The sequence below is a fragment of the Antechinus flavipes genome, chromosome 2 (genome assembly GCF_016432865.1).
Source record: "Antechinus flavipes isolate AdamAnt ecotype Samford, QLD, Australia chromosome 2, AdamAnt_v2, whole genome shotgun sequence".
In the NCBI taxonomy this organism is placed as follows: domain Eukaryota; kingdom Metazoa; phylum Chordata; class Mammalia; order Dasyuromorphia; family Dasyuridae; genus Antechinus; species Antechinus flavipes.
This window is the reverse complement of record NC_067399.1, coordinates 401263453-401279465: the sequence shown is the minus strand read 5'-3', so window position 1 is coordinate 401279465 and position 16013 is coordinate 401263453. Positions and strand designations below refer to the sequence as shown.

The following is a 16013-nucleotide window of genomic DNA, read 5'->3' as shown; positions in this document are numbered from 1 at the left end:
GTGATGAACCTGGTTCTTTTTAACAATGAGGTGATTCAGGCCAATTCTAATAGATTTGTGATGGAAAGACATCTGCATCCAGAAAGAGGGGTAGGGGGATTGAATGGGGATCACAACATAGTATTTTTCACCTTTTTTATTGTTTGCTTGTCTATCTTTCTCTTTTTTTTTCCTTTTTGATCTTTTCTTACACATCATGATAAATATGAAAATGTTAAGAATTGCATACTTTGGAGGGGATGTGGGAAAACAGGGACACCGATACATTTTTGGTGGAATTGTGAATACATCCAGCCATTCTGGAGAGCAATTTGGAACTATGCTCAAAAAGTTATCAAACTGTGCGATCCAGCGGTGTTTCTACTGGGCTTATACCCCAAAGAGATACTAAAGAAGAGAAAGAGACCTGTATGTGCCAAAATGTTTGTGGCAGCCCTGTTTGTAATGGCTAGAAGCTGGAAAATAAATGGATGCCCATCAATTGGAGAATAGTTGAGTAAATTGTGGTATATGAACATTATGAAATATTATTGTTCTGTAAGGAATGACCAGCGGGATGAATACAGAGAGGATTGGAGAGATTTACATGAACTGATGCTAAGTGAAATGAGCAGAACCAGGTGATCATTATATACCTCAACAACAATACTATTTGAGGATGTATTCTGATGGAAATGGATCTCTTTGATAAAGAGAGCTAATTCAGTTTCAATTGATCAAGGATGGACAGAAGCAGCTACACCCAAAGAAAGAACACTGGGAAATGAATATAAACTGCTTGCATTTTTGTTTTTCTTCCCGGGTTATTTATACCTTCTGAATACAATTCTCCCTGTGCAACAAGAGAACTTTTCGGTTCTTCACACATATATTGTATCTAGGATATACTGTAACCTATTCAACATGTAAAGGACTGCTTGCCATCTGGGGGAGGGGGTAGAAGGAGGGAGGGGAAAAATCAGAACAGAAGTGAGTACAAGGGATAATGCTGTAAAAAATTACCCAATAAAAAGTTATTTAAAGAATTAAAAAAAAAATTGCATACTTAACCTATATTGGATTATATGCTTTCTAGGGGAGGAAGATGGGGGAAATAGAGATAGAAAAATTTAGAACACAAGGTTTTGCAAAGGTGAATGATGAAAATTATCTTTGCATGTAAATCAAGGTTTGTTTCCTATTCTAATTCACAATACAAAAAAAAAAAAAAAAAAAAAAAAAGGGTGGGGAGTAATAAATATGAGACAGGAGGATCTGGATGCCACTAACCTAGGCATAGCTCTAAGAAATCCAAAAAAAGGGCTAAGAATTATATCAATAATGTATTATAAAACACAGAAAGCAGAACTTTTGCTTTAACAGAACTGGAAACAAAATGGGTATATGTCATTTGGGAATAGTGTAAAAATGTAATAGAATAGCACTTTAAGAAATGACAAAAAGAATGGTTTTAGACAAATCTGCAGACTTACATGAATTGATACACAGTGAAATAAACAACCAGGAAAAAATTTATAAAAGAACTATATTTGAATAAAAGTATGGAAAATTTAAGAACTATGATCAATTTAACAACCAATTGTGACACCAGAACACTGATAATTAATCAAAGCACCTCTGGACAAAGGTGATAAACTTATGAGCTGCAGAATGAAATGCATTCTGTATGTGTTTGTGAAGTTTTTTGTTTTTTCATTTTTACCAGGCTTACTCATTATAACTAACTTGGAAGAGGGGTGGTATTAATAAGTTGAATAGTAATAGTTGAATAATAGTGATGAGGGAAAAAAATTTGAAACATTTTAAAAATATGAAGAGGTGGAAAGTCACAAAGTATAAATAAAAAAGGTGAATAATACTGTATTTCATATTTTAAAAAATAAGTTGTGTATAAAAAGCAATACTATCTTCTTTTCTGTTCTTTGTATATAAAAATGTTATGCTTAGTGAGTTCATAATGAAAAGGAAATTTTAATTTAAAAAAGCAAATAAACATTCTTCCCTAAAGTCCTGCCTAGGTGAAAAGGCAGATCAATTCTCCAAGAGCCTCCACAGCTGTAAATCAAACTTGAAGGAGTTGCAAAGCAGCCTTCACAGATGTTCCTTGTGGATTGAAATGAAATAAATTGAAGGCAAGAGGGAAGAGGAGAGGTCAGAGAATGTAACTTCCTCTCAATCTCCTCGTTTCGTCATCATCCTCTCACAAGAAGAGATCCATTCTACAGGTCTGAGTTAGACCTCCAGCAGACACTGGCAAGTGGCTCCCGTATCGCAACACTGTTCCCTTGCCTTGCCATATGTAGAGATGATTCTAATCTATTCAGCAAAACACAGGTACTTTACTTTTAGGTTCTACAAAACTAGAAAAATTTTGTCAGAAGCTAAATACAAAGCCACCTACCACATATCACCAAGTTGGCCATAGGGAAACGTATTATTTGCTAGAGAAATTCTCAAAATGAGTTGTGTGAGAAAAAGCATTCAGAGAAAAGAAAAAAAAAAAAAAAAAAAAACGACTTATTAAGTAGAAAAATTGGGGGGTGGGGGGGAAGAAGAGATCAGTGGTATTAGTGAGCCATGCAAGGTGAGCAGTCACTGTTTACTTAGAGCTGACAAAAGGGTGATTTTCCTTTTAACAAATCTATCTCAGAGGATATCAGTGATTGGAATTAGTTTCTCATTTTTTATTCTTTTTACCAAGAAACTAAGAACCTCTACAACTTAACCTCAGAATTGCCTGAAGAACAGAGAGGTTAAATGACTTGCCCAGAATTACAGAGTCATGTGTGACAGACAAAGTTCTGTCTATTTATCACACCAAAATGTCTCTCATTTAATACTATGAATATAGATTATATATGTAAACCCAATTTTTTGGAACTCTGTCAAAAGGCTTAGACACAAGGGGATAGGGGTGTAGTAAGGAATGAGTAGGGTGAGAGAATAATACTTTAGAGTACCCATAGATCTTTTGACCCTAGGAGAAGTTTGTGCGCAGCAAACGCTAGAAAGAAGTCAAGTAAAGAAGACAGAAAATGGGAAACTTTGACATTGGCATGATAAGGAGAACATCAAAATTAGAGAGAGCAAAGCATCCTAGCTGGAGTCTTCCTGTGGAATTCATCCAATTGACTGACCATGACCAAAGGGGTGAGTCTTCGGAAACTGGGGATAAAATTCTAGTGGGCAAGCACCATCCAAGACAAGGAATAAGGTAGGTAATGAAATGCCATGACAATTTTCTCCTATCTTTCCTATTCATTACCTTTTATTTTACTTTTTCCCTAATAAGTGCTAATACTATAGCTAGTTTTAAAACTGGCATTCTTGTTAATATTAAGTATTTTTTCCTATGTGCATAAATTAAAATCCAAATGGTTGAGTATGTGCCAATTCTGTTCACTTGAAAGTGATCAATAAGATGATAAAATACCTCAAAAGGAAGCAGAAGGTAAAATATTGAATTATTTTGTATTATGTCAATGACAATTGGCTGAAGAGTTGAGCCATATCTTTCATTGAGTGTATGAGAAGGAAAAGATCAATGTCATTAAAGCCAAATTCCAATCATCTCGCCTTTAGGAAAGTAAGTGTCCCTGGCTAAAGTACAAATTTTTCCTCCTCTGAGATAGATTTGTTAAAAGGAAAATCATCCTTCTGTCAGCTCCAAGTAAACAGTGACTGCTCACCCTGCATGGCTGACTAATGCCACAACAGGAACATACCAAAATGCCTGACTAAAATGTCCTACACAATTCATAAAATTTAAACGGCTCAAAAAAGCTAGAGAAAATTTTATCTCAATCCAATCTCATTTTACAAAAATAACAAAATCAAAGCCCACAGAGATGAATTGGCCTTCCTAAGGCCAGAGGTAATAAGAAACACATATTTAAATTCTCCTAACTCCAAAACAAGTGCCGCCCCCCCCCCCCCCCCCGGTTCATTATTACAATTTCCCCCAACCAGTCTAGTTCCAAAGTAGAAAGAAAAAAATTCTGGTCAGGTTCTACATAAACAATCTTACTTAACTCAAAATGTAAGGGGAAGGGGAAGAAGTCTTACATATATATATTCTCTAAATTAGACTTGTATAAACATCTTATATTATTACCACAAATTACTTGAATTTCTGGTTACATTAATCTTTGCATTCTAGAGTTCTTTAAATAATCAACAAGCATTTATTAAGATGTCTACTATGTATCAGCACTGGCACTAATGGGAGGCACTGGGAAAACAAATAGAAAAGTGAAAACAGTTGCGAAGCTCAAGTAATTTACATTATACCAAAGGAATAAAATACCTAAACAAGTAACTGGTTACATTCAAAAGAAATTTGTTTTTAAATGACAAGTGGAAAAGATAATATAAAGAAATAACTAGGGAATCAGGATGCAAAAAAAAAAAAAAAAAAAAGCTTCGGTGGTCTCTCTTAGCTGCTGCTAAGGTGGGCTATTTTGGTCTAAATGCCTATCACCTAATAAATCTTCCTATTAGATAGACAGTGTGCTAGAATAAGAAAATCTTAAAAGATATAACTTCTAAAACATCTGCTTGGAGACCAAATTAAAAAATAAAAATAAAAGCAACATTCAGTCATTTTGCAAGCATGTTATCACTTCAATATTCTATTAAGATTTCTTTCAAAACACATTAAAAGCCTCATTTGGTCTCCAGAAATATTACATGGAACTTCATATTCTTCTACCCTATTATAATAAACTAAACTACTCTCCTGTAGCACTGCCATATTACAGAAATTTCCCCAAATTGTACATGAACAAGTGTTCCTGACAACTCTAAGGGCATGACATATCAAATCATGGCTAGTTTAAAGGGGCAAAAAGGTAAGCCTTTACTCCTTCCCAACTTTTTGTAGCTACTTTTGTGAAGGACAGAAACTTAGTCCAGAGATATGTGTACAGCTCAAAAAAAAAAAAAAAGTCACTTATTGGCTTTTCTCCAAAAGACAAATTCAAAATCAGATTCTACTTTTGTGATTATTCTTTTACCAGTGACACACTAAGTTTTAAAAAAAAAACAAAAACAAAAACAAAAAAACACTAGACTTGGGTTAAACCACAAAACCCAAAATTTAGAAATCACCTTGTCCACTTCTTCATGACTCCATTTGGAGTTTTTTTGTCAAAAATACTGGAGTACTCTACCATTTTTCTCCAACTCATTTTACAGATGAAGAAAATGGAACAAGATTAAATGGCTTGCCTAGGTACACACAGTTAATTAAGTATCTGAGGACGTATTTGAACCCAAGAAGATGAGTCTTCCTGACTGCAGGTCCAGCATTCTATGCACTGCACCACCTACCTGTCCAATTTAGATAGAAATAGGTAGAACCTGAAACCTGATAAAACTTAAGATACATATACATCCCTGTTTGCAAAATAAATTGCCCACCAATTTCCTAATTCTGTAAGACAATTAAAACCATTACTGCAAAGGGTACATTACTCGAATTCAAAGTAAACTGCCTTAATCTAAGAAGCTAAAAATTAAAAGTAGACAGATGAGTTTTAATAAGGCCATCTAATTTTAGTATTAAAGAGGGCAAATTATGGGAGGCACTGTTTTCAAAATGGATTTCAACAGTGCAAAGATGAATCAAATCCCAACCAACATTTACCAGAGACCTGCATACAATTGTTTACCTTAAGTCAAATGACTTCTGAATTCAATTGAAATTTTGTTGTATTAAATAAAGGTGGCCCTAATCTGGGTTAAATAAGAAAAAAAATCTGGCATAAGAAAAAATTTCCCATAGTACCAAAATTAGCCCAGAGATTCTATAAGGCTTGGAACACGACAGCTCATTCATAGCCATTAAGCATTAATTACCTTTATATAGGCTTCACTTACACATTAGTCAAGTCAAGCAATACAAATTGCCCTATAAATTAAATACCATACAAATAGAAAACCTTTTAGAAAAGTCACAAGAATAAGACGACACCTAATAAGGCATTACTTGTCAATGTCATGGATTAACAAAAGCTTGAATATAAAATATATTCCTCAAGATCTTGGCAATTTAAATTTAATATTAGTAGTAAAGTATGGGTAATTATAGAAATTTAATTTTATTTAAAAAACAGAAAAAATTGCTTACACTTATTTTCTAACTTTTGTAAATGAATCTGATACCCATCTTATCCCACCACTAGCCTGTGTAAGTCATTTGGAATACTGTAAGACCCCATAATACCTAAAATCAGGAGGCAGTTGTGGTTATTTAAACTCAGGATTTAACAAATAATTAAGTTAAATACAATTAAAGAGTTTGCTTTTTTTAAATGGATCTATAAAAAGTTTCTGGCTTTATTTTTAAATTAGTCCCAAAATTTTCTTTCAATACTTTTTTTACTCTTTTCTAACAAATATTGGGTATCAGTTTAAATAACCAGAACTGCCCTTGAAATCAGGTCCAAAATTTTCCCAAAAGTATGCAAAGTAACAGTAAATCTTCCCTATTCCCAATAGAAATCTTGTACATGCATGAAATGTAACTTTTCCCAATCAAAAGTCACTTAACTCTCTTCCTTTCAGTAAAGGTGGGGGAATAAGGCTGCACCCAAAGTCAGTCATGGTTAGCTGGTTATGCCTAACCCTTTGTTAGAAAAGAAAATTCACAGGGATAGGGAGAGGTTATGTATAGCACATAAAAGAAGACAGGCCAATCTAGTTTGTTGTTAACATGCTTAAAAAAAATCTAAAATTCACCACTAAGTAGCAGAAGTGGCGGAGTAAGTATGTAGAATTCTGTAAATTTTGTTAGATTAGCAAAAATATTACCTAGTTTTGCTAAACAGCTTTTCCTCTTTTTTTTTTTTTTTTTTTTAGCTTTGTTTAAAAGAGGTGATTTATTGGGAATAAATGAGGGATAGATTCAAAATTACAAAAACTTGGTCACCTAATCATTATTCATTATACCTCTCCTTCCACTTTTCAAGTCGACCACTTCAATAAATAACATAAATTAAGATTCTGAATAAAATTTCTCAGTATCTTTGACTTTCTGAGAGTAAAACACAAATGTTTGAAGACTGGTCTTCCAGAGGCCAAATCAATCCACAGTTGAAATCCATAACCATAATAGAAGAAACTAACAAATCTATCATGGCTGTACTTTTTAACCTACTAGGCTATATGGTATGAGATTCAAATTCCAGCTTATATTAAGTATTTGTGTTATTTTGAACTCGTTTTTTTTCATATACAAAAATGAAGGTCAGACAGACCAGGTGATCCAAACTTATGGAAACTATACTCAAAACACTTCACAATTCTCCTGACTGTATATTCTATGTTTACAATACTGGCTAACCTAAATCTTTCTAATATGCAACAAGTTTCCATAATTAGTTATTTTTTGCTCAAAATTTTTGTCCTCTCCATTAAGAAATGATTCCCCCCATCAATCTTCATAAACTCATATAGTTTAATGACAATTGAATGTACTCTTAAATGATTTAACATGCACATAGCACTATCACTCCACTTTACTTAACTATCATTTCAGCCTTAGATCCAAAGAGTTTTTAGTGTTAGAAACTTTCTCTTTTCTTTCTCCAATTAACTAACCCTGAGAAGAAATAGGCAAAATAAGTTTTAAAAATCAAATACGGATGGCTTGTAGTTCAGGGCAAATAAACCCAAGCCTTATGATAGTACAGTGCATTTTCCACAGCTATTTGATACCTTTCAAAATTTAGTAGGTTTTTTTCTTTAATAGCTTAGAACTAAAATATATTTTTAAAACATTCAATATTGAGTTGGAAATAGCTATTGCCATGAAAATAATTCTATGACTGTTTCTTTGTAACTAGGAAGGATGGGTATCAGATTCATGTTACATTTAATTATTTGTTAAATCCTGAGTTTAAGTAACCACAACTGCCTCCTGATTTTAGGTATTATGGGGTCTTACAGTATTCCAAATGACTTACACAGGCTAGTGGTGGGATAAGATGGGTATCAGATTCATTTACATTTTTTTTGCAAAAAAAAAAAAAAAAAAAATGAAATTATCTAAAACGTCCTAAAAATATTATTTCTAGATCTAGAACTTCTAGAAACTTTAACACTAGCCACCTATAAACAATTTCATGTCCTACTAGATCTTCACCTAAAGGGATATTTATATTATTTCTTAGGTAAAACAGATTTATTACAGGATGAAAAAGATGTAAATTGCCTTCACTCATTTTACAAATGAGGAAACTTCAGGGCAAGGATCACACCCATAATTGCATAGGGTAACTAACTTGAAACTTGCATCTCCTGACTCAATTTATGGACTGATACAACTTAGCTGTCTAATTTAGCCCAGTGGCTCCTAGTCAGGGATTTGTGGAGTATTTGTGATAGTGGTCCAATGTATTTTAAGCAGTAAATAATTATCCATATTATAAAAATATTTTTACTCTCTGACAAGTACATGCATATTTTAAGTCCAAGTTTATTTCTGTAGCAATTCAAAATCATCACCATCACACTAAGAAATTATGCAAATTGAGTATTTCCAAACCACTACAAAAAAGGCTTATGCAGAAATCTGATTTGTATCTTTATGTATTTGTAAATACATTGAGTGGGGCAAGAAGGAATAGAGTAAAGGAGAGAATTTGGAAATGAAAATAAAATTGAATTCTAAAAAATTGACCAAAAAAAGGGGTTTAATATGAATGCAAATGAGAGAATCAAAAGCATTCACATTCTCAATGTTCTGTATAATGGTGATGCATACCTCACTGGTATACTATATAAAGCATCAGAATTCATTTTGTTTTAATTAACTTGTAATTGCACCTCATTAGCAACATAATTATTCAATCGAGATGTTACTAACTTTGCATTTTGATAGCACAAATAATAAGCTGTTTAAAAACTATGATTGCTGGGCATACATACATTTTGAAACCATTAGATACTTTTTCAGAGACAAATCTCACATTGCTGCAGTATTAAAGCTCTTTTCTGACAGATTTTCAAATGTTATGGTTGACACTTCTCAGTCCATTCACTAAATTGGGAGTTTACATAAGCTTAGAAAGTCACATTTTAAGAGTTTCTTTTCTTACTAAACATGCCTTTAAAAAATGTCCCAAAATGTCAGATTTTCTCCCTTGAACCATCATTAATTTCTGTTTTAATGTCCTGCTTTTCTGGTACTCAAAAAGTTAAGCAATGTTTACATTTAAACATTGTTTAAAATGAAATAATATATTCACAATTGAACACAGTACATCTATTATGCAATACTACACTTGTCATTAGCCAATGGAATACTAAATACTTTATACCATGATTTTATTTTTTTTTTTATTTGGTTAGGTGGCTAAAAACAAATGATTTCTCAGGAAGAGCTTTAAAATTTTTGCCATTTCCACCACATATTTGTGGTGCATTTTTACTTTAAACTTTTAAATCAAAATATAGAAATAAACTTGATGCAAAGCCAGACAAGACTATTTGGCATTGGGCCAAATACTTTAAAATTGTATTCAAATAAGGAGTCTTAATATTGAAATTGTTTTTACTACCTTAAACAGTCTTTTAAATTGTAACATTAAAAATATTAAGACAAAATTTGCAAAACTAATTTAATATGAAGTCTTGTACATATAATATAAGCACAGAGTTTTTTGCTGGATTACTTCTTATAAAACATACCACATATAATACTCATTTTAAATTAGTTTTGTAATTTCATATTTGAAGTTTTCCTAATTACAGAGTAAAATTTTATAGTTTATTTTGCAATTATATGATGTAAATTTTTATTTGGAACTTTTGGGAATAAAAATCTATCTTTGCAAATATTATAAGCACTTAATAGATTTAAAATCTTGAATTATATATTAAATTGTCCTAAAGATTTATGATTCCTTATTAAAAGGGGTTCATTAAATATTTTTTAAAAAAACTAGGGAGCAAAGATTAGTTCAGTCACCTTTTTACCAAAAAAGGGTAAAATAAAAATGGCACATTTAAGTACACATTGTCCTCAAAAACTAAAAATGTTATCTTAAAAAGCCTCCATGACAAAGATGACTTCAATAATCATTTGCTTCAGTATGGAATAATAATAGCAATTTACTTTTTTGAGTTACATATTACCACCAAACTTTACTCAAAAAGTTTCTAAATTGCAAAGATAGGGCATTGAATACTGACATAGTATGTTCTGTGATCTCCAACACTAACATTCTGTTTCAGACATATGATGCCTAAATTGTGGTGGAAACATCTTATTTAAAAAAATAAAGAGGATGGAGAAGGGGGAGGAGAACTTGACTCAAATGATTTAAAAGCACAACAGCATCATAATATGATTTATTTCATTTTAACCAACCTTTAATCCTCTTAAACTTATATTCTTGCCATCTTCATTTCCTTTTTCCTGACAGAATTTGAAAGAGAGAATACAATAGCTACATCAATTCAGTAGGATAACGCTTGGGGGCGGATAACAATCATCAGCTATTTTTTAAAATGACTTTTTTTTTTTAAAGCAATCTTTGTCTTTCCTCATCCTTTATGAACATAACATAATCTTAAGATTAACTTCACAATGCAAAGTTTTCCATTTTCAAATAAGCTGATTTAGGAAAACGAACATGCCTTTAAAAAATGTCTCAAAATGTCAGATTTTCTCCCTTGAACCATCATTAATTTCTGTTTTAATGTCCTGCTTTTTCTGGTACTCATAAAGTTAAGCCTTCAAATATAGAGGCAATGTGATATGGTAAAAATACTGAGCTAGGGCAATAGAAAAACAGTTCTTGTCATCAACTATCTAATAATTGACCTGCCAAACTAGTCATTCTCTGAGGGCCTCTTTGAGTTTCTATAAATGATTAAAATTAAAATTTTTAAACTTTTATTCTTCATTTATGATATTCATGGCAAATTGCTATTACTATCAAGTTGCATTTTGCATATATGCATATGGATAGGCAGCATGGTATAATAGATAATAATATAATAATAAGTATTGGAATTTAGGATCAGAAAGATTCAGTTGCTCCAGGTTCAAATGACAGTGGTGACACTGGCTCCATGACAAAGTTTTGTTACAATTGTTAAGGCTCAAGGACTGTTGTATATGTGAACTATATATCCCACTGCTCCACAGAATAAATAAGGGAATAATCACTCATTTTTAATACCATAAGGAAGCATAAAGTTACTATTAAAAAAAAATGCACCTAAATAGAAAACACTGGATATGTTGTGTTACTACAGGCTTTATAGCTTGAGGAAAAAAACATGGAAATTTAACAGCTAGGAAGGAAGGATTCAAAGTGAACAATTTTTCTCACCAGTTCACGGTTAACCAGTAAGATAAAATTAGCCAGCTTCATACTTTCCTACTACCAGCAAGACTATCCCTGCAAAACAAAATTTTATATAGTCAAGACTTCTGTTTTCAATGAAACCTTGAAAGCATTCCAATATCAAGAAAATGAATACACCAAGATGAGACTAGTTAAAAAAAAAAAATGGCAATCAAGCAAATGTACTCTTAAAAACACAAGTACACTTTTACTGAGTGTAAGAGAAACCTCTTGTTTTCATCACAAATCGAGTTTTAGATTAAAATCCCATCATTTTAGCTTCACTTTTCTTCATGCTTGAAAATAAATATAAGATTGGCATATCCTTAAAACCCTTAGATGGACAGCAGTGGTTCATAAAGGAAAAAACCCACAACAAGATTAAAAAGTTAGCCAAAAAGAGGTCATAAAGAAGACATTACCAAAATATCCTACAGCTCCCTGAGAGACCCAATACAAAGTATGAGTTCAATGTAGTACAAAGAAATCACTACTTTTGACCTATTAAATCAAACTCCCAAGAAATTTTTATAGTCTATCTGAAAATTTAACCCTCCCTTTTCTGTTTATGCAGAAGAATTTATCCCTCAGCTACCAAACTATTTTTCATATAATTATAGGAAATACTTATGTCGCAAGTCACAATGTACATCACAAAAAAGATAAAAGTTCTCTACCATTCTTCAAAGAAATGCATTATGTTGGGCTTTCTCCCAGTTTGACAAAATTTGTGGAATGTACACTAAGCAACTTTTAATCCAAAGACTTCCTATCATTATGTTTTAAGAAAGCTTGCCCACTAACAAATTATTACTTGAAGATTGTAAAGTCAAGGTTCAGTTATCCCGCAGATAATAAGCCACTTGCCTGGACCAATAATGGGAATATTTAATATCTTCAGGCTAAGTTTACGTCTATTAATATTCCAACTCGCTAAGTATCCAGTGCAATGTACTGGATTATAAATTTTAAAAAATGGATTTTAAAAAGATATAATTTCTGCCTTCAAAAAGTTTACAATGTAAGGGAAGAATTGAGAATTAGACATATATGGAAATAAGTAAAATAAAGGGATGCTAAAATTGACATAAATTAACTCAGACCTGAGCCTGATTGCCATCTGTTAACCCAAAGCAGTTTACATTCCTAATATTGCAACTTGAAACGAATTCACTAATATTGAGCATCTTTATGCTAAATCAATGCATTTAGCATAAGAAGAACTTCAGTACAAACCTAATAGTATGGTTATTTCCTAAAGCAACTCTCCCTAAACCACTTTATTAAACAGTATCTTAGATTCCCTTTGGCAGTCTTGGGGAAGTTTTTAAGAATGGAGAATGTTTTTAAATGCATGAAATACAGGGAGGGGTTACAAAACCATTAAAAATCAAATTCCCAGACCTCAAATATAAGAATAGCTGCTCTAAAGTTAAAAATCAGTATAAGAATGAACATAAGAGGGCAGCTACATACCAGTATTTTCTACAGTAAAATTGTTAGCTTTTTCACATGTATACTTTTCAATGTTTTGAAAAACTCTTAAATTCTCTGCCAAAAATTACTATCAAATATATACTTTAACAGTTTTTTCCAAATAAAATGGATTAAATCCTATTCCAATCCTATCCAAAAATTTTTAGCCTTACAAATATTGCTAAACCAGGCAGGCAACATGTTATCAAATTTGAAGTCAAAGAACCTGGGTTCAAGTCCCCTGATCAAACTAGTGAGGTCTCTAAGCTTCAATTTTTCATCTGAAAACTAGGAAGAATCTTTGTGCTAGGTATATTACATGGTTGTCTTTAAGGCAAATTCTACTGTCCAATAATAGAATATTATTTTCAGTAGGGCAGGTTTGCACTCAAAATTCTTTGAAGATGCTGGTTGAAATGGTCTTTGAAATTTTTTTTTTTTTAAAGGCAGATTTTTTTTTTAACTATTCAATATCCATGGATTCTGAAAGAACACTGGAAAGATTTCTAATCCAATAATCAGGTTTTGCATTTAAGAATTGTTTTTTATTTGCTCACTACTGCCAATTTTACAAGGTATCTTCCATATACATTTAGCTGACCATAAATTAAGACACATTTAAGTTGCTGTGAACTTTACATTCCAAATTCCTAAGTTCCATTTTCTGAAATTCTCACGTTTCCCTTCATACTTCCCTTCAACTAAACAGCTCTTCCTTCCCAATTGACCAGAAATTGAGATCCAGAAAATAACTCTTATCATCTAGTTCAAGCCCCTCGTTTTACAAATGAGGAAACTTGAAACCCAGAGATGTTAACTGGCCTGACCAAGTTTATATTGGTACTAAGTAGCACAGGACAGATATTATTTTCCTCTTCTTTTCCCATATCACTGTAACTTCGGAAATCGATGTCCAAGGAAGTTTCTAACAGTCCTAAAATACAAAGGAACAGTCGGATCCCGGGTTCTTTACTCCTTACCCACGCTGAATACACCTGAAAACTAACGGATCCACGCTATGTCCTAATTTGCCTTTTCCCCTTCCCTTTGCTAGAATGAACCGGGATCCCGTAGAGCCTCTTCCCTAATGGCACCTTCCAGCTAACTACTCCGGGACAGCCTATCCTTCCACTCAAGTCATGCAGGGGAGTTGGAGACTTTCTTCTGGGCGGCCAATCCCGTAGGGACGCGCGGGCCGGAGGCCTCCACCTCCATCTCCGAGCCGGGCACTTTTTCCATTAGCACACGTGAGGAGAGGAAGTAACTCCCGCGGTGTAGCCGGGCTAGTCGGGGAAGGGGCCGCTTCCACCCCTCCGGAAGCGGCGCTGCTCAGCACCCATCTTAGAGTCACGCTCTGCTCGGAGGCCCAGAGAAGGGACCGCTGGGCAGCCAACAACGGGATCCTCGAAGCCTCCGGGAAGAAACCTTAAGGTTTTTACCGGGGGCCGCCCCCCCACTTTCCCGCCCAAGGTCGGGAAATCCCGGCATTCCAACACCCCCACACACACACACAACACATGCGCGCGCGCGCGCGCACACACACACACGCACACACACACACACACACAGAGTCCACTCCCTCTTTCCTCCCCTCCCCTCCTCCGCATCCCTCGGGCCCGAAAAAGCCAAAGCCAGGGGCAAGCCAGCGGTGCAGGTGCCTGAAAAGGCCGCATGGGTCCCCCGGGAAAGCGATGGAAGCTCCGAGCGCGAGCCGAGAAAAGACGCGCACTCCCTAAACTGGAAGCTGTAAGGCTGATGGGGGCGGGGTAGAAGGGGGGGAGTCGCGCGCTCGTGGCCGTTGGAATGAAGTGGGGGAAGAAGTGGGGGAAGCTGGGAAAAGAGGACGCGCCTCGCGACGGCGCTCGCGCTGCTGCTCCCTCACCGCACTATATTACCCCCTTTCCTTTTCTTTTTTTCTTGTTCTCTTTTTTTTAACATAGGCAGCAACGAAGCTCCAAGTGAAAATAAGCTCGCTCATCCGTTCCTCAGTAACCCTCTCCTCAATGGTCCTCCCTCACCTACCTGCAAGGCTGAACGGGAGAGGAAGAGTCTTCACTCCGAAACAGGCCGGGTAGCAAAACTCTCTCACGCAACGGCGTCCGCACACACGCGTGCTCAGCCGCCGGTACATATACCAGGGCTCAGCCTACCCTGTTGCTGCCGGGTCGTTCGACTCGATAGCCAATCTGGAGCCCGCCCTCAATTCTCTACGAGTGTCAATTGGACATAGCTCGAGGAAGGCGGTGCAGCTTTTGATGGACGTGAGGAGTAGCCTGTGACACTAGGAGGAGGTGGTTTCCCTAGTAACAGATTGACACTGATAGTAACCAGTAGCTGAGGCACAGAGCGGAAACGAAGGTGGGATGAGACTCGACCGACACTCTTCTTAGCCAATGGCTTCATAAACCTTTCCTTGTTAGGTGAAACGTCTCCCTGAGGCGGAGATTGTTTTCTGTGCAGGAGCGGTTGCTCCGCAATGTGGGACCCGTGTATTTCGGCGTAGGAAACCCTGAACACCAAGGGGCGGGGACAAGGAGGCGCCATGGCGCCTTCAGAACCAATTGAGGTTCGAGCAGTAGATGATTGACATCTTCATGGGGGTGGGCGGCGAGGTAGTAGTGCCAGGTTCCCCCAAGTTCTGGAAGGCCACGGCGTTGTGGGCCTGCCGCTCGAGCTCTTTCCAGGCCTGAGCTCTTCGGACAGTGAGGGAGAAGTCGGAACGGCCCCTCCAAGGGTAGGAAGTGCCGTAAAAGGAGCCTGGGGCAGTAGCTGAGTGCTAGCTACGTCTATTGAGTGCTCGAGAACCCTCAGAATCTTCTTCCACGCGCCGTGCCCTTTGGGCTTGAGCACCCCGAGTCCGACCTAAACACCACTGTCCGGGCGACCTCCGCCCTACCCTCAAATTCGTGCGCGTGTACTATACATACACACACAGCTCCCTCCCCATTCTTCTGCGCATCAACTACGTTAAGAACATTCATATAAAGCTTTAAGGTTTGCAAAGTATTTCATTTGGATTTCACAACCTAGCTATTTTCTCGACCAACTTCACCCATCACTCTGAACTCGCTAAAGACCCTAATCGTAACATATTAACTGTGGATACGTTTAATATTTAAAGCACAGAACTCCTCCAAAAGAGATAACGTTTGATACATCATCACGTTAGTAAAATAC

At 35.5% G+C, this 16013-nt stretch overlaps 1 protein-coding gene across 3 annotated transcripts in view; it reads right to left on the bottom strand.

Moving 5' to 3' along the window:
• Positions 1-14994, bottom strand: part of G3BP1 (G3BP stress granule assembly factor 1) — a 32439-nt gene extending 17445 nt beyond the window's left edge. For 2 of the 3 annotated variants that reach the window (XM_051978747.1, XM_051978749.1), the window contains exon 1: positions 14859-14994. The gene's annotated coding sequence lies outside the window, so the exon portion shown is untranslated. Of the gene's footprint in view, positions 1-11345; positions 11439-14858 lie in introns of those variants that run through there. The other variant, XM_051978748.1, reaches the window with a different exon arrangement.
• Positions 14995-16013: the final 1019 nt, after the last annotated feature.